General features: G+C 44.7%; 1 pseudogene; it reads left to right on the top strand.

The window, feature by feature from the left end:
• LOC126992889 (organic cation transporter protein-like) overlaps positions 1 to 15,143 on the top strand; it is a 29,061-nt pseudogene extending 13,918 nt beyond the window's left edge.
• The last annotated feature ends 4,763 nt before the right edge of the window (positions 15,144 to 19,906 follow it).

The raw sequence follows: 19,906 nt of genomic DNA, 5'->3' as shown, positions 1-19,906 counted from the left end.
TGTTGAGTGGATAAAAGAGGAGGGAGAGGAGGAGGGTTTGGAGGAGGAGGAGGAGGAGGAGAATTAAGAGGAGGAGGAGGGAGAAGAATTGCATCACGTATTTTTTCTTTATCAAGGTAACAATTTATTATTTTTTTCTCTCCTCTGGCAAAGTTTCGCAACGTGGTAATCATGAAATCGGATCCGTTCTTTATGTTTGAGTCGAGCGTAACTGATGGCCAAAATATATGTTTCTCACGGTCAAGCAATCTCTCTCTCTCTCTCTCTCTCTCTCTCTCTCTCTCTCTCTCTCTCTCTCTCTCTCTCTCTCTCTCTTCGTAACATTCTACAGCACAACCTCGTCAATTCAAGCAGATTATTTTTTGGCTCTTTATACTCCCGTTTAGATTCTCTCTCTCTCTCTCTCTCTCTCTCTCTCTCTCTCTCTCTCTCTCTCTCTCTCTCTCTCTCTCTCTCTCTCTCTCTCTGTAACGAAATAAACCTAAAACTATCAACTTCTTTAAAATTTCAGATTCGAGTCTTGGCAAACTGACCTCACCTGACCTGACCTAACGCGTCTTGTTCCGTACCCTGAGACCTGCGTGACCTGACGTGACCTGACTTGACCTCCTCCACCACCATGGCTATCAACACCTTTGACGATATCTTCGACCACATCGGCGGCTTCGGCAGGTACCAGATGGTAAGTGCCTTCCTGTACCTGCTCATTGTTCCAGCTGTGTTGAGTTCATTGGGTGGCTTCACTGTTTGGTCCTGAAGTCGTCGTCGTGAGGTTGTTTGGGGAATTTGAAGAAGGGAATTGAATAAGGATGAAGTGACAATTTTTTTTTTTTTTTTACAACAAAGGAGGCAGCTCAAGGGCACAATAAAAATAATAATAATAAAAAAGCCCGCTAATCGCTGCTCCCATAAAAAGAATCAGAAGAGGTGGCCAAATGCAAGGTCAAATTCGGGAGGAGAGGTGTCCTGATACCCTCCTCTTGAAAGAGTTCAAGTCGTAGGCAGGAGGAAATACAGATGAAGGAAGATTGTTCCAGAGTTTACCAGCGTGAGGGATGAAAGAGTGAAGATGCTGGTTAACTCTTGCATAAGGGGTTTGGACAGTATAGGGATGAGCATGAGTAGAAAGTCATGTGCAGCGGGGCCGCGGGAGGGGGGGAGGCATGCAGTTAGCAAGTTCAGAAGAGCAGTCAGCATGGAAATATCGATAGAAGATAGAAAGAGAGGCAACATCGCGGCGGAATTTAAGAGGTAGAAGACTATCAGTAGGAGGAGGAGAGCTGATGAGACGAAGAGCCTTAGCCTCCACTCTGTCCAGAAGAGCTGTGTGGGTGGAGCCCCCCCACACGTGAGATGCATACTCCATACGAGGGCGGACAAGGCCCCTGTATATGGATAGCAACTGCGCGGGGAAGAAGAACTGGCGGAGACGATACAGAACGCCCAACCTCGAGGAAGCTGATTTAGCGAGAGAGGAGATGTGAGGTTTCCAGTTGAGATTTTGATTTAAGGATAGACCGAGGATGTTTAGTGTTGAAGAAGGTGACAGCTGAGTGTTGTCGAAGAATAGGGGATAGGTGTTTGGAAGATTGTGTCGAGTTGATAGGTGGAGAAATTGAGTTTTTGAGGCATTAAAGGACACAAGGTTCCTTCTGCCCCAATCAGAAATGATAGCAAGGTTTGAGGTTAAGCGTTCTGCAGCCTCCAGTCTGGAGTTGTGTACTTCCTGTTTTGATGGTCTTCTATTGAAAGAAGTTGAATAATGCAGAGTGGATTCGTCGGCGTACGAGTGGACAGGACAGTTTGTTATTGGAAAGAAGATCATTGATGAATAACAGGAAGAGAGTGGGTGATAGGACAGAGCCCTGTGGAACGCCACCGTTGATAGGTTTAGGGGAAGAGTAGTGACCATCTACCACCGCAGAGATAGAACGGCCGGAAAGGAAACTGGAGATAAAGGAACAGAGAGAGGGATAGAATCCGAAAGAGGGCAGTTTAGAAAGCAAAGACTGGTGCCAGACTCTATCGAAGGCTTTCGATATGTCTAGCGCAACAGAGAAAGTTTCACCGAAACTGCTAAGAGAGGATGACCAGGAGTCAGTTAAGAGAGCAAGAAGATCGCCAGTAGAACGCCCTTTGCGGAATCCATACTGGCGATCAGATAGAAGATTAGAAGTGGAAAGGTGCTTTTGAATCCTCCGGTTAAGGATTGATTCAAAAGCTTGAGATAGACATAAGAGTAAAGCTATTGGGCGGTAGTTTGAGGGATTGGAGCAGTCACCCTTCTTAGGCACGGGCTGTACAAAGGCATACTTCCAGCAGGAAGGAAAGATAGATGTTGATAGGCAGAGACGAAAGAGTTTGACCAGGAAGGGTGTCAGCACAGAAGTACAGTTTTTAAGGACAATAGGAGGCACTCCATCAGGTCCATAAGCCTTCTGAGAGTTGAGGCCAAAGAGGGCATAGAAAACATCATTAGGAAGAATCTTAATAACAGGCATAAAGGAGTCAGAGTGGGGATGAGTAGGAGGAATATGCCCAGAATCGTCCAAGGTGGAGTTCTTACAGAAAGTTTGAGCGAAGAGTTCAGCCTTAGAGACAGATGAGACGGCAGTGCTGCCGTCAGGGTTAAGGAGAGGAGGGAAAGAGTAAGAAGTGAAATTGGAGGAGATATTTTGGCTATATGCCAGAAGTCACGAGAAGAATTAGAAGAAGCAAGGTGTTGACATTTTCTATTTATAAAAGAAGTTTTGGTAAGTCGGAGAATAGATTTGGCACGATTCCGGGCTGCAACGTATAGATCAAAGTTAGTTGGAGTTCGAAGGCTCTGAAACCTTTTGTGAGCTGCCTCTCTATCTTTAATAGCACGAGAACAAGCGTGATTAGACCAAGGCTTTTTAGCATGAGGAGTAGAGAAAGTACGTGGAATGTATGCCTCCATTTCAGAGACAATCACCTCTGTGATGCGCAGAGCACACACAGAGGGGTCTCTCTCCTGGAAGCAGTAATCATTCCACGGGAAATCGGAAAAGTGCATTTTCAGGTCGTCCCACCGAGCTGAAGCAAAATGCCAGAAGCATCGCCTCCTTGGTGGATCCAGAGGATGTACAGGAGCGATAGGACAGGATACAGAAATAAGGTTATGATCGGAGGAGCCCAACGTAGAGAACAGTTTGACAGAGTAAGCAGTAGGATTAGGGGTAAGGAAGAGGTCTAGAATGTTGGGCCTGTCTCCAAGACGGTCGGGAATACGAGTAGGGTGCTGAACCAACTGCTCTAGGTCGTTGAGGAGAGCAAAGTTGTAGGCTTGTTCACCAGGCTGGTCAGTGAAAGAGGATGAAAGCCAAAGCTGGTGGTGAACATTGAAATCTCCCAAGATGGAGATTTCAACGAAGGGAGAGTGGGTCAAGATGCGCTCCACTTTAGAGTTCAAATAGTCAAAGAGTTTTACATAGTTAGTAGAGTTAGGTGAGAGATAAACGGCACAGATGTATTTAGTAATAGAATGACAGTGAAGTCTTAGCCAGATGGTGGAAAATTCAGAAAAGTCAAGGTCGTGGGCACGAGAGCAAGTGATGTCGTTGCGCACGTAGGCGCAACATCCAGCTTTGGATTGAAATTTAGGATAGAGATAGGAGGAGGGAACAGAGTAGAGGTTGCTGTTAGTAGCCTCAGAAACCTGTGTTTCGGTGGGGAAGAGAAGGTGAGGTTTGGAGGAGGAGAGATGGTGTTCCACAGAATGAAAATTAGAACGGAGACCGCGAATGTTGCAGAAATTGATAAGGAGGAGGTTCGAGGAGTTATCAGAACACCTCTCAAGTCGGCAGCCAGAAGGGGAGTCCTCCCTGGGGGAATTTATGGTCCCCCCCCCCAGGTGGGGACTCCGAGGCAGTTATTTTTTTCGCCATGTTGAATTTTGAATTTTGGGAAAAGGTGTGTGTGTTTTGTGAATGTAGTGTGGTGTAGAAAGAGAGAGGAACTGTCTTTAGAGAGCATGCTTAACTGCTCTCTGGTGTTGATGAGACAAAAGGGAAACGGTTAGTGAGGACATGGAAAGGAATGGAATGATGAAGATGACGGGAAAATGAATGAAGATGAATAAATTGATGAAGGGTAAATGAATGATGATATACATGGCGAAAATGATGATGAAGGGAAACTGAATGTAGATGAAAAAGAAAGAAAATGGAAAATGAAATGGAAATTCAATACCACCCTTTCACAACATTCCATACTTAATGCCTTTTTCTTCGTTTACTGTTATCCCATTTCTATTCTGAAGTACTCCAATAAACAACCACTACTCCACTACCACCCCCTGACAAGCCTCCACTCTTCAGGTCCTGTTCTTCGTCAACTGCTACATGAACGTGATGTTGGTCTTCGTCTACTTCGGCCAAATCTTCATGACCCTCGCGCCGCCCCACTGGTGTGCTCCGCCGGAAGGCCTCGACCACCTCAACCTGACTACGGACCAACTCAGGGACCTCACCGTGCCCAGGGACGCGGCCACGGGAGCCTACGAGCAGTGCCGGAGATACGACGTGGATTTTGCAGAGGTTGGTAATAGATAGAGTTAGGGGCATATGGTATAAGTACGCGTGGCCTCGGTGCTAATCTCCGTCGCAGTGAGTAGATGAAAGCTATTTGGGGGTCACGAGAACCTACAATAAGTGCCGAAAATGGACTTTGCCGAGATAGGTGAAAAATAAAACTGAGGCCATATGATAAAGGCGTGGCCTCGGTGCTTATCTAAGTCGCAGTGGGGAGGAGGAAAACCAATACTATCTAGGGGATGATGCAGGACAAATCTAGTTCCTTGATAAGACCTTTTAGTGTGGATAGAACGGAAGAGAGGGAAGCAAGGTTACTAGGTGATACGTGATAGTCCATATATAAATAAGAAACTATAATAACAGTGACAACAGAGAGTAAATCACACCACCACCACCACCTCCATCACCACCATCACCACCACCACCTCCATTACCACCATCACCACCACCACCTCCATCACCACCATCACCACCACCACCTCCATCACCACCATCACCACCACCACCTCCATTACCACCATCACCACCACCACCTCCATCACCACCACCACCACCACCACTAACACTCCCTCCGTCTCCCAGGTGATAGAGACCAACGCCAGCTGGCACAACACCAGCTGGCCCACCACCACCTGTACACATGGTTGGTTCTACGACTACTCCTCCCTCTACTACCCCACCATCACTTCGCAGGTAAGACACGACCACCTGTATCACCACCACCACCACCACCACCGCCGCCAACCTCATCACCACCACCACCAAAACCACAACCACCGCCATATTGACCTGCATTATTATTATTATTACCACCACCACCACCACCACTACCACCACCACCACCACTACCACCACAACCACCATCACCACCACCACCAACAACAACAACACCACCGTCAGTATTGGTATCTTTTAAAAGTACTTTCTCTCTTTCTTCTCCTTTTTCTTCTTTTTCCTCTCGCTCTTGCTCTTTTTACTTCCTCCGTTTTCTTGTTCTCGTTCTCTTTCTTGTCCTTGTTCCTGTTCTTCTAGTTCTTGTTGTTCTATTTTTTTCTTTTTTTCTTCCTCTTTTTCGCCAAATTTCTCATTCTTCTTTTCCTCCTCCTCCTCCTTCTCCTTTCCTTCCTCCTTCTCCAACTCCTCTTCCTTTTTCCTCCTCTTTTCTCCATCGATCTCTTTTTCCTCCTTCTTATCTTGCTCTCCTCTTTTCCTCCTCCTTCTTTTCTAGCCATCCCTCCACCTCCACCTCCTCCTCCTCCTCTTCCTCCTCCTCTAACAATCTCATCTCTCCGCAGCTGAACTGGGTCTGCGAGGAGGACTGGCAACCCCAGCCCAGTCCCTATACTTCGCCGGCGCCTTCATCGCCTCCCCGGTGTTCGGTTGGGCGGCTGACTACTTCGGCCGCCTCCCCATCATCGTGCTCACCAACCTCATGGGCGCCTTGGCTGGCATCGCGTCCGCCTTCGCCACCTCCTTCACCTCCTTCACGGTCCTAAGAGTGCTGGTGGGGATGACCTACGACACACACTACATGGTGGTCTATATCCTACGTGAGTGGCGGCAGGGAGAAAGGGAAAGGATAGAGGGACAGGAGAGGAGTGTAGTGGGTGGTAGGAAGGGACGGGAAAGGTTTTAAGAGAACGATGAAGAGAAGAGGAGAAAAAGCAAAAGGAGAAGGAGAAGGAGGAAGAAAAGGAAAAGGAGGATGAAAAGAAGAATCAGAAATAAGACGAAAAATATAGAAAATAAAACAATAAGAAAAAAAAGTAGAAGAAAAACAAGGTTAAGGGATGAGGGATAAATGATGAAGGGAAAATGGGAAGGGGAAATAAGAAGGGAAAATGGAAAGGGAGATAAAGCAGAAATTACTCGAGGGGGGCGAAAGGAGGATGGGAAAGAAAAATGAGAAGGGAAAATGGGAAGGGAGAGAAAGAAGAAATTAGAGGTGGGTGTGATGAGGAGAAGAGAAAGGGAAGGGAGAGAAAGAAGGCATTAAATGTGGGCGGGATGAGGAGGAAGAGGAAGGACAGGGGAGAGAGATAGGGGGAGGAGAGAGCGTAATGGTGAAGCAGGGGGATCAATGGGGGGGGGGGGGTGAAGGGGTGAGGCATGGAGGTTGTGCATGGCCGACAACACACTGCACAATGACCTATATCCTGTGTTAGTGGCGCCAGGGAAAGCTATCGTGGTCTGCGTTTCCTTGGGTGTTGACGTTGATCGGATTCTAGGTCAGCCTCTCTTGGGGTGTTGACTGTTGATGCAGGTGCTGATGCTAATTTCACTGAGGGTGCTGTAAAGGGTGTCAGCTGTGTACTTTGCACGGATAAGATTTTGGTAGTAATGGGTTATGTGTCGCGGCGAAACCTCTACAACCACCAATACTACTGCTACTACTGTTGCCAATACCTACAGTCACGTATACTACTCGTACTACACTACATCGCAGGTCCCTTTTACAATACACTAGAGTCACAACTACTACTACTACTACTACTTTTTCTCCTCCTCCTCCTCCTCCTCCTCCTACTACTACTACTACTACTACCATTACTACAACCACCCTTTCATACCTTTTACAACGTATCACTTCCACAACAACTACCACTATTACTCCTCCTCCACCTCCTCCTCCTCCTCCTCCTACTACTACTACTATTACTACTACTGACGCCTTCCCTCCTCAGTGTTGGAGTACGTGTCGAGCGAGTACCGCACCATCATGGCCAACGTGCCAATCATGGTCTTCCTGACGGCCGGGCTCTGCGTCATGCCGTGGCTCGCCGTCTACTTAGCTAACTGGACACTCTTCGCCCTGGCCATGCACGTCCCTCAACTCGTGGCCGTGTCCTTCATCTGGTACGTATGGGGGTGAGAGGGTGAGAGGGTGGGTGGGGGTGGGTGGACAGAAAAGAGGAAGATGGACGAGGAAATGAAAAGTTGTGTAGGAATAGCAAACACGATAAAAGAGGAAGGAAGAAAGAGAAAAATGGTAGAGAAGAAGAGAAAAAAAGAGAGGGTAGTAAGGTGAAATGAACGTGGAAATATAGGAAATGAGATAGATCACAGTAGGGAATGTGTGTGTGTGTGTGTGTGTGTGTGTGTGTGTGTGTGTGTGTGTGTGTGTGTGTGTGTGTGTGTGTGTGTGTGTGTGTGTGTGTGTGTGTGTGTGTGTAAGGGTACTGATTTAGTTTATAATTATATCTGATAGTGTTGTAAGTTATTGAATATTTTATTGTTGTATTTAATTAAGGAGGAAATAGAAGTAATAGCATTTTGAGGGGAAGGCAATGAAATAAGGGAGGAGGAGAAGGAATACAAAGATAAAGAAGGGTGAAATAAAAGATGAATTATTAAAAGAAAGTCAGCGATGGGGGGAACGAGGGAGGGGGAGAGGAAGGGAGTGAGGTACTGTGTGTAAGGTTAAGTTCAGCACGAGTCAGCAGGTAATGAGGGGGTGTTCGCAGGTTGGTCCCGGAGTCAGCGCGGTGGCTGCTGAGTCAAGGGAAGCTGGAGAGGACGGTCACGATTCTAGAGAAGGCAGCGAAGGTCAACAAGAAGGAGCTGAATGCTGACGTGGTTAAGGATTTCGAGGTGTGTGTGTGTGTGTGTGTGTGTGTGTGTGTGTGTGTGTGTGTGTGTGTGTGTGTGTGTGTGTGTGTGTGTGTGTGTGTGTGTGTGTGTGTGTGTGTGTGTTTCCTCTTTTTTCCTTTGTCACTCTGCATCTAGTAGTTTCCCTTTACAGTCTAAGGCCTGTGTTGTTAGACGCTTTCGGTCCTCACGTCAACTATTTCCAAGGGCCGAAAAGGAGATCATTCGGGTTTTCATGAGTGTTTCTCTAGGTTAAGGGTACAGAAGAAGGGCCAGACTACCACCAGAGTCAAATAACCGCTTCTGGAAATGCCCAAAACTTCTACGAAAGCCTTATCAAATGTGTGTGCCCAAGCGTCGAAATGTCCAATAATACGGCGGCACTTTTCTTCGCCTCGTTCCTTCATCTATCGTTCGTCCCCCCTTCAGCTCTTCGGTGAGAAGCAGATGGAGGAGAAGGAGTCGGTGACCATCCTGGACCTTTTCAGGACTCCGTGCTGAGGCTGCGGTTCATTGTACTCTGTATCACGTGGTGAGTAAGTGAGTGAGTGAGTGAGTATGTGTGGTAGGAGAGAGTATAGGTTTCACCTAAGCTCCCTATCCATTCATCATCATTATAATCATTCTCTATACTTCTCCTAGCTCTATTAACTTCTTCGAAGCCTATTATACAATCCTTTTCTCATAACTAATCCTACGTTCAATTACTATCACACGCAATACTCACACTCCCCTTTGGCGGAGGCGGTGGGCGAATGAACAGTCCGAGGACGCGGTAATCCCACGGACCTGGGTTCAAATCCAACCGATTCAACCGTCGCCGAGTGGCGGAAGAGTACCTACATGCTGTCCAGACCTTCAGTCAAACCTTACTTTAGTGATTTTGATCAAGAAGTTCACCCGGGGTCAGCATGGGCCAAGAAACAGTCATGCATCACGGCAGCCACTTAAAAATGCTTGTCTGCGTCACCAACGACCTGGGGCCATCCAGCAGGTCCCTCAAGAGAACCTACCTGGGCAGTGGGTACAAAATAAGCAAAAAATAACTATCCCACTCATCTGTAGCGCCTTTCAGCACAGTATTTCAGCCCGTACTCCGCTCATACCTAACCTTAACTAAAGTAACCTCGCTCTAGCCATACTTAATCCCTCCTAACATCCCTTTTCCCTCCCAGGATGGTGATCATCCTCGCCTACGACGCCCACATTCGCAACGCGGAACACATCGGGCCTAACTTCTTTGTGACCTTCACCATCGTGGGCGCCGTGGAGTTCCCCGCCGACCTGCTGACCATGGTGACGCTGGAGAAGCTGGGCCGCCGACACACCACCGTCTGGAGCCTAGTGCTGAGCGGCTGCGTCTGCCTGGTGATCACGGCTGTGCCCCAAGGTATGTGTGTGAGGGGGTGGGTATATGTGGGGGCTGGGGGGTAGGTTTAAGTAGTGGGTGATCGTGGGGGGGAGAGGGGTGTGTGTGGATAGGGGAGGAGGAGGAGGAGTGTTTGTGCGTGTATGGAAGGGTGTTTAGAAGCTATTGTGGAGGAAGGGAATGAGTGAAGAGAATGGGCAAAGTGGTGTGTGTGTGTGTGTGTGTGTGTGTGTGTGTGTGTGTGTGTGTGTGTGTGTGTGTGTGTGTGTGTGTGTGTGTGTATGTGTGTGAGAGAGAGCGCATACCAGCAGCCAGTCAAAAACGAGAATACTAGACGCTAATAATGAGGGCACTGAACGACTTCTGAACACCCTCACAAGACGACGGGGTGTGGAATAACTGGCATGGCATCGGTAAAAGCCTCCGACGTTTTGTTTCTTTCAATGGCTAACATTTTCCTCCTATTTTTTTCAGCCTGAAGTTCAATCTCCCACTTTTCTACTTTTCTAAATACATCGCACTCACCGCTAACTTTTTTTTCTACCATTGACTAACATTATTTTTCTTTGACCAAAATCAAGAATACACTACAATAGGGGCAATACAAGTCAGTGAACTGCTAAGTACAATAAAATATTAAACTTGTGTGCAGATGCAATAAGGAGAGCAGGGAAACATTCGGGTTAACTCTTGCATAAAGGAATTGGACTACCAAAAGAAATCTACATACCAAAGCAACACATCCTCCACGCTTACTCTCTCTTCCCTCTCCCCTACAGAGTACTCCCTGACGGTGCTCGGGCTGGAGGTGATGGGACGCTTCCTTATCACTATGTCCATGAACGTGGCCCAGCAGTACCCGGTTGAGGTGCTGCCCACGGTGGCGCGCGGACTCGGCTCCGGGGCCATTCACACCATGGGCTACGTGTCCGTCTTCCTCTCCCCTTATATCGTGTACCTGGTGAGTGTTGTTGCTTGTGTTGCTGCATAGTCTTGTGTTGTATGGTATAGTGTAGTGTAAGGAAAGGGAAAGGAAAGGAAGGGAAGGGAAGGTAGGGGAGGGGAAGGGAGGGGAAGGGAAGGGAAGGGAAGGAAAGGGAGGGGAGGGGAGGGAAAGGGAAGGGAAGGGAAGGGAAGGGGGGGGGAGGGGAGGGGAAGGGAAGGGAAGGAAAGGAGAGGGAAGGGAAGGGAAGGGAAGGGAAGGGAAAGAAGAGGAAGAGGAGAGAATGAGGAGAGGAGTGTTATGTTGTGTTGTGCTGTGTTGTGGTGTGTGTGTGCGTGTGTGTGTGTGTGTGTGTGTGTGTGTGTGTCCCTATCTTATTGAAACGGTGGTGGCTTGGTTGCGAGCAGCTCAGACAGGGTCTTGGTGGACGAACAAGGCGTGAAGGGAAACACTCGCTGCCTTAGGTGAATATATTCTTAACCTAAATACAGGGGCGTTGGAGAGAGCCGAGACCGTAGGTCTGTATCAGTTGGGCTCTCAGGAAGGAGTGAGATTAGAGACGTGGAAAATAATGAAGTTACAACTGGTCACGTACGTCAAGGTGACCTCTAAGTTGGCGGAATGCTCGTTACACACACCAAGACGGATGACATTCCTATAGACGGTGGCGTGATCTATCTGAAGTGGGTATTTTCCACTGCTACATGCATTTCTAATCCATGGTGATATATAATAATAATAATAATGCACTGATATAATTACAACTACTATAACATTATCATACTGTAAAAAAAAAACCTAATCATCCTTCCGTATTCTTTTACTCCATTTATCTGATCACTAACTTTTTTTATCATGCCTCTAATCATATTCCTCCTTCTTGCCACTAATTCTTTCTTCATACAATAAACTCTCTTAATCTTTTATCTTTTTACGCCTCTAACTTCCACTTTATCACGGTTATCTCCATTTCTCATCATTATCATCTTTAATCGCGTCTTTACCTGTTAATAATAATAATGCTGCGTTTACACCAAGCGAGTCGCGTCGAGTCGAGTCACGTCAAGTCATTTGAGGCGATTCATACTGACGCAACTCCGTTCAAGTCAGTACTCAATGACCCATTTGATTTCATGGGGAATGGATGCATGTTTTCGTTTTTTTTTATGTTAATTTATCTTATTTATTTTGTTTTCCATTGGTCTTTTACTCTTTTTCTTTTCTTTTCTATTGGCGTTTTTCAAATCTTTTTCTTTTTCTTTTTAGTTATTTTCTTAATGTTGTTTTCTTCTTTTATTTTTTTTCTATCATACTTAAGTTGATGTTCGTGTGTCTGGGTGAGCCGCTTTCCTCCCAGAAGGGATTAGCGAGTTATGATTTACTTCATGTTTCTGGTGACGGGTATAATTTCTTGGCGTATGCTTGAGTATGATTGAACGTAACGGATGCTATATGAATGGTGAACATTGTTATTTACAAATATTAAAAATATTCATATTAAGTATATGAATATATCCACTCCCCCTTGTCCCTTGTCCTACTGACATAGCTTTGTGATAGGCCCCAATCTTAACACTGTGTGCATTGTATGTACATATGTATGAATGGTTGAGTGAATGGTGTGCATGCTTCAGGATGATACGTAAAACTGAAAACTTCTTTCCATAAAGAAGCGAAGACATCACGATCCCGGTGGTTAGGGTCACTGAAATCATATATAGCAGGGGGCTCTTGAGCTAAGTTGATTAGGAGTTCCATCAGCATGCTTGAACGCACCACGGCAGACTCGCTGTGACTGACGTCAAAAGTAGGTCCAGCCCTATATGTGACTCGACGCGACGCGACGCGACGCGACGCATCCGATGTAAACGGTTTCTTTAAAAAACCCATACAAATCAGTGTTAAAACTGGGGTGGCGATTCATGATGCGTCACGAATCGTCATGACGCGACGCAACGCGACTCGACGCGACTCGCTTGGTGTAAACGCAGCCTAACTTCTCTTTCTCACCGTCATTCTTTGCACAACCCTTCATTTTATCGCCTTTATAAACATGTCTCCTTCCTTTTTCTCATCACTATTTTTCTTACCATTTAATCTCTAAACAACTCCTATTCACACCATCATCTTCCTAAGCGGCTCTACCTCCGTTTTCTTATCATTAACTCCTTTTCCTCACCATCATTATCCATACACTGCTCTAAACAACTCCTTTCACACATAGTTGTCTCTTTACAAACACTTATAGTACCCTTTTTACACCATTGATACTTCTCCAAAACTTCAAACATCCTCACGCGTTATTTTCCTTCATTTCCCCGCCAGTCCAAGGTTGGGTTTGCCGTGCCCTTCATCATTATCGGCATCGTGTCCATCGCCGGAGGTCTCGTGAGCATTCTGTTGCCGGAGACGCTCGACCAGGACCTGCCCGACACCCTACACGACGGCGAGACCTTCTTCAGGGGCCAAGGCTACTGCTACAACCCTTGGCGCAGGAGGTGAGGCTTTTAGGGCCGTGCAGTGAGAGAGGATGCGGTTCAAGACGTAGGAGAGAGGAAAGAGGAAGAGCTAGAATGAATGGTAGAAGCGATCAAGCCGAGATGAATGAATGATGAAGCTGACGGGGGAGGTTGGGAAGTATATATGAGAGGAAGGAAGGGATAGAAAGAAGGAAAGAGATAGAGAGGGACGTGTAGAGGGAAATGCTGAGTTATTGACTGGGGAGGAGACTGGAAAGTATAAACGGTAGCGATGAGGAAGCATAGAAAGGAAGGGAAGAAAGGTAGGATGGATCGGGGCTTTGATGAAAGATGAAGTAGAAGATGGAGGAGAATATGCAGAATAAAAGGGATAAGAGGAGGTAAACACAAAAGCTGTAATGCAGAAGAATGCCAAGGAAAGATAAGTGAATAAGAGTAGGAGAGAGAAATATAGATAGAGATATGGGTAAAAAAAAGAACAGTATAGAGCCTAAGGGAAAAAAGATATAGATAGATAGAGATAAAGAAAATATGAATAGTACAAAGTCAAAAGAAAGATAAAACGTAGAACAGAGACGAAAGAATGACACAAAGTCACACGAAAAAGCCACACAAAGGGGAGGGAGATGCCTAAAGAAATGCAAAGACTGAACATGCATTAACACGCCCTTAACTCAACCTCTTTCCCCTCCACCCGCAGGTCCACCGTCGAATATCTTCCGGCCATGCGAGAGGAGATCGAGAATGTCAAGATTCCCATCAACGAAAAGGCGACCCCGACCAGTGCAGTGTGATCTTCTAAACTTTGATTCCCTCGCATGTAACCGAGTCGCCCAATGTCCCCCAGAGCATTGTAAGGAGGCTCTATACACTTTGTTTTTGGCTAAATCTTCTTAACTCTGCCACCATCAACGAGAAGACTAACCAGCTAGGCCTTCACCAGTTTGGTATAACATTTTTTTCTTTTTACATCCCCGCCTATAGCGCCGGTAGGCTTTCTTCAGGGGCCAGATGATCAGCCCAAGCCCGTCATGGCGCAGGTAATTTTTATAGTGGCCCCAATAATGCTTGGCTCATGCTACCCCCCGGCACTCATTCTTGATTCACTGGACGGTTTCTTCTAGAGTCCGGGTTGATGGGTGGTCTTCTGGACAGCATGTGGGTAGTTTTAGGCCACTCGGCGATGACTGAAAAATCCCAGGTGGTAGCGTGGGGATTCGAACCGACGTTGTCCATGGAGTGGTGAAAGTGAACCCAGCACGCTAGCCACTCAGCCACCGCCGTGTAACTGAGTCGCCCAAAATCACCCGAAGCACTGTATGACGGAACTATATACACACTGATTATGGTTAAGTCTTCTAAGCCTTGCACTATCGAAAGGAAGACGACCAATCCTCAAGGAGACCATCACTAGTGCCAGTATAATCTTCAAACCTCTGACTACCATTGCGTGTTACTAGGTCATGCGAGGTCCTGCCACTGGAAAAAGGCTGTACACTCACCATTGTTGCCTTTGCCGATGCCTTCTGAAACCTCGACCATCGAAAAGAAGACTAATTAGCAAGTTCTTCAGCAGTGTGGTATAATCTAACTTCTGACCTGCCAGCAAAGGCTCTGCACACATTGTTTTGGGATTAAGTCTTCAACACCTCCCGCACAGACCACAAGACATTGAGAAACACGTCAAATAGAAACCTTCACACACACAGTTCCAGATTCTCGAGTCTTACGGGTACATTAATTTAGAGCATTCTCGGTATTCTGTCCGTAGTGTTAAGTGATGCGAGTCTGTGGTTCTTGAGCTGGGACGAAACACTTGAGTACTGCCAAAGTTTGTGTGTAGGTCCTCGCTGTGCAACGTGACCTCTGTGCTATGCAGGTATTGATGTGCTTCTATGACGAGGCCTTTGATGAATGAAGGAAATCAGTGCAGCGCCTTTTACCGAATGCAATATATGGTGCAATTCAGTATGATATGTGCTGAACGATGCACGATGAGATAGAACACATAGTGATTTCCAGTGCAATAATGAATAAATAAATGCAATGCAACATAAAGCAATTTATTATAACGAAGTGCAATACGGTGTAATAATAGACGGTATGGAAAAGTGAGTTATTCTTAAAGTGCAATATATTACAAGAAAGACAAATCAAAGAGAAATAAAGTGAAATAGTTTTAAAAAGAGATTATGGTAGTGTGAGTGGAGAGAGAGAGAGAGAGAGTTTGCGGAGGGATGAAAAATAAATATTATGCTCCACAACCTTTCATTTCCCCTCCTCCTCCTCCTCCTCCTCCTCCTCCTCGCTCCTTCTCAACACACAAAGAAAAGTAACATTCCAAACATCCCCGTAAAGGATCTCTTCCTTCATGGACGCAAATATAACATTGGGTTACAAAAAAAAAATTGTAAGTTGTCTAATTTTTTTCAACTGATTTAGGAACAATTTGCACCGCTGAATCCGAAAATGACATCCGTTTCTCTCGATCAGGCCAGGTATTTGTGCTAAATCTATTTTTAGAAAATCCAACCTTATAACTAGATTACATTTTTGTGACATTTTCGGTTGATTTTTGTTTATATTTCTCATCCGAAATAGGGTTTTAAGATAAAAAAAATCGTTTTCTAAGACAATTCATTAATTAAATGTTACAAAAGTTGATAAGTGTACATTGAATAGTAGACATTGATAAAGGTAAGTTCATGTAAATTGGATAGTAGGTCATCATTTTTCAAAATTCAGGGCGTGAACTTCCGTTTCTTCGAACTCCTAGAATGCTCAGCGGTAGGGATGTCTCTCTTCAGAGTCCAGCTGTAATCATCCATCATGACTGCATCCCAGCGTCCCTGATACCTGGTCTCCATATACCTCACGTCCTGATGGACTCTCTCCCCATGCTCGTCGCTCATTGATCCCAGATTCTCAGGAAACCGATCCATATGCGAGAATAAGTAATGCATTTTGATGCTCATGTTGCATCCGAGGTTTCTGAAAGCAGTTAGCATATTGCTGACAAGTTCTGCGTAGTTCCTGGCCTTCTTGTTGACAATAAAGTTCTTCACGACAAGAACGAAAGCATTCCACGCTTCCAGTTCCACTTCGTTCATTGAGTTTTCAAACTTTGGATCTCTGATGAGCTGACGGAGTTGAGGGCCGTCAAAGATGCCAGCTTTCAACTTCTCCATGGTCAATCCTGGAAAAGAGTGGCACAAGTACGTAAAGCAGCCGCCATCCTTGCCCAGAGCTTTGGTAAACTGTTTGATCAAGCCAAACTTGATGTGCAGCGGTGGGAAGAGCATCCTGTCTCTGTCCACCAGAGGATTGTTTACGGCGTTCCTTGCTCTGCAAGGCGCCAATTCCTCCCGAACAGGCCAGTCCTTCTTCGTGTAATGCTGAGCTTTGTCGCTGCTATTCCACATGCACAGAAAGCTCGGGTACTTGGTGAACCCGGACTGTTGTCCCAATAAAATATAAAAAAATACCAGTTAGTAAAAAATTGGCGCATGTAAACTCTTCAGAACTCTTTTATTCAAAGAAATAAGAAAGAAGTTTGCCTCATAAAAATAGAAAATGCCCGTACGTGTAAAAAAAATAAAAGAACATCATGTGGCGATAGATATAAAAAAGTTGACCTGATTGAGCAAAACCAATGTGATTTTTGGATTCAGCACGTCAAAATTGTCCTATATCAGCTAAAAAAACTTAAACGATAAATTTGTTGTTGACCAGTGATAATTAATGTAATAGAAAAAATGAACCATAAGCCTGTTAAAGATTTATGACGCCCTTTTTTCATTTTACATCAGAAGAGACGGGGGAACGAAACAAACATAAGCTGGAAAGAAAAACGCAAAACGGCTGTCCTGTAATGATACACACTCGAAAAAAAAAACATAATGACTTTTAAATATGGTTCAAACTACGTCTCGATATTTCTTTCCACGGACATTAGTTTCTTCAACGCCAAGAGAAAATGTCAAAGGAAAAGAAAATGCTTGCGAAAACATCCCAACATCTCTGGTAATCATTAACACTTGGACATGAAAAAAAAGAAAAAAAAAGAAAAGAAAAAAACCTATTCAATATGACTCAAGAAATTCGATACGTCTTTTTATATACTCATCTTATGTACACTAACGTACAATATTAAACCTATATGCTAAACCTATAACTTCCTTTCCTTACTCATGTCACTTACAACATCATACAACAAAAATAAATAGGTATGCCTTATAAATACTCATCTCACAAAAAAATATCAAACATATTAACTAAATCTCATGTCACGTACAATGCAATGTTAAACCTTTGCACAAACGAAGTGCTTCCAACCTTTTTTTTCTCCCTCTCACTCTTATCACGTTCCATCTCATCCTCTGAACGCATGATCAAAATATATCATTCTCGTCACACTCATTTCTTACTCTTAAACTTGTGCCCTTATTTTTCGATAGTATGAAGACTTAAATAACGTTGCCTAAGTTTAATAAAGACATGTGATAGGGTAATTTAAGCTTGTTATTTATTTTTTACCTATACTACTACTACTACTACTACTACTTTTTTTTTTTTTTTTTTTTTTTTTTTTTACGTCGCGGCCTATTGCGCCGGTAGGCTTCTTCCCGGTGGGGCCTGATGGTTGGCCCAAGGCTTCTTCCCGGTGGGGCTTGATGGTTGGCCCAGCCCGTTCTGGCGCAGGCGAGTGTTTATAGTGGCGCCATCTTGCACTCACTACTACTACTACTACTACTACTACTACTACACATATCGTTCTTTATATCCACATTCCACATACATTTGGCGTCCTTCTACTTTCCTATAAGAGGGTTTGTCACTGCCTTAAATTTGCCCAAGTATTATATTAGACAAATGTGATACTACTGTTACTTACTACTGCTACTGCTACGACGACTTCTACTTTACTACTACTGTTTCTACTGTTGTTATATATAAAAAAAAGTGTGTAATGATAAATTCAAGTGTTTTGTTTCGATGTTTGTCTTCCGTGGATAGAAGTTAATATATTTATGTATGTAAAAATGATACATAAATAAAATGTATCTTTTTTTTAATGCATACTATTCTTTTCCTTATTATATTTTGCTAGTTACACAAGGCAGAGAGACAGATGGGCAAACAAACACACACACACACACACACACACGCACACACACAGAACCCCCCCCTCCCCCACCCCGCACACACACACTCCTTCCCACCACGCACACGGCAACAGAACATGACGCAGCACTGCCAGACATCCTTGCCTTCAAACAATAATAAAGGACAGACACAACGCCCTTACAAAGAAGAAAACAAACAGGCAACATTCCAACTACTTCAAACACACACACACAAAAAAAAAAAAGAAAAAAGAAAACAAACAAACATGAAATCAACTCGTCTCCGCAACGTCATTCGCCTCCTCTGGCACATTATGCTGACGACGCTAAGCTGCTGCATGTCAACTCCAAGCCCTCAATACCTCACCACCTAATGCACACCTTTCCATGCTAAATATACTTGCGCCGCACACCTTTCACGCTAATGAGGAGTAAAAAATGTGAGAGCATCCATTAGTGTTTCAAGGCTTCGGAAAAAAGACTTGAAATATTGTGACAACCAGATGTGATATATGGGAAGGGTTAAGGAGAGAGAGAGAGAGAGAGAGAGAGAGAGAGAGAGAGAGAGAGAGAGAGAGAGAGAGAGAGAGAGAGAGAGAGAGAGAGAGAGAGAGAGAGTTGGACAATGTTTTGCACGATGAATATATAAAAACAACAACCCATGAGAATCCGATTAATCTCCTTTTTGGTCTCTGGAAATAATGAATGTGAAAGCCGAACGCGTCTCAGAATACAGGCCACATGCAGATACTTTCTATAATCCTTTTCACATTCATGGTGCAGAACGCTTGTCTAACTATCACTAGGCTCATAAAGCTACCCATGGGCATACTAACACAGCCTCTACGAGATCCCTAACAAGTGTGAGTGTGAAGGCCCCGAGATGTTTAAGGATATGGACCTGTATTCTAAAACCCCTGTTGGAATACATATATCTAAAACAGCGCTCTTTTTTTACGGCAAGGGAGGCAGCTCAAGGGCACAAAACAAAAACAGCAACAAAATAAAAGCCTTCTAGTCGCTGCTCTGGCTAAAGAGAATAAAGAACGAGAGGTCAGAAGAGAGGTCAGTTACGGGTGTTAGTGTTGGTAAGAGATATAGCGACTTTGGGAAGAGTTGTCAATAAAGAAGAAACGGAAGAATCTCTGTGGCTTATACTTCCCTTCGTGTTAATCTCCATATAAAGGAAAACACCAACTTAAAAACTACTATTTCCACATACGCAGCGTTGACAGATTATCGTATTCACCACATTGTATTTATAATTTCGAAGCCTTAAACTTTCGTACCTACACAAATTACGATAGAAAATTAAAGTTAGCGGTAAAACTGTTATCTATTGATGTGAGTTTGTCTTTTTTGCTACAGTTATCGGTCAGACACTAAGAAAATGCAGTGGTATGAGTAAGATAATTTGCCAAAGCTGCACAGACGACAAGCAACAACAGCAGAGACGAGAGTGTATGGGACTAAGTGGGGCCATAATCTTAAAACAATTCGGCTCCCAAGCACACACATTTGACAAGGCTTTCGTAGGAGTTTTGATCATAGTCAGTAATAGTTTTCTGACCCTGGTGGTGGTCTGACCCTTCTTCTGTACCGTGAACCTAAAAATAACACTCACTAGAACCAGACTGGACTCTTTTGATCATTCTCAGTAATAGTTTTCTGACCCTGGTGGTAGTCTGACCCTTCTTCTGTACCGTGAACCTAAAAATAACACTCACTAGAACCAGACTGGACTCTTTTGATCATTCTCAGTAATAGTTTTCTGACCCTGGTGGTAGTCTGACCTTCTTCTGTACCGTGAACCTAAAAATAACACTCACTAGAACCAGACTGGA

The sequence above is a fragment of the Eriocheir sinensis genome, unplaced genomic scaffold, assembly GCF_024679095.1.
Source record: "Eriocheir sinensis breed Jianghai 21 unplaced genomic scaffold, ASM2467909v1 Scaffold513, whole genome shotgun sequence".
In the NCBI taxonomy this organism is placed as follows: domain Eukaryota; kingdom Metazoa; phylum Arthropoda; class Malacostraca; order Decapoda; family Varunidae; genus Eriocheir; species Eriocheir sinensis.
Note: the sequence above shows the minus strand (reverse complement) of the source record. Positions and strands in the feature narration are given on the sequence as shown.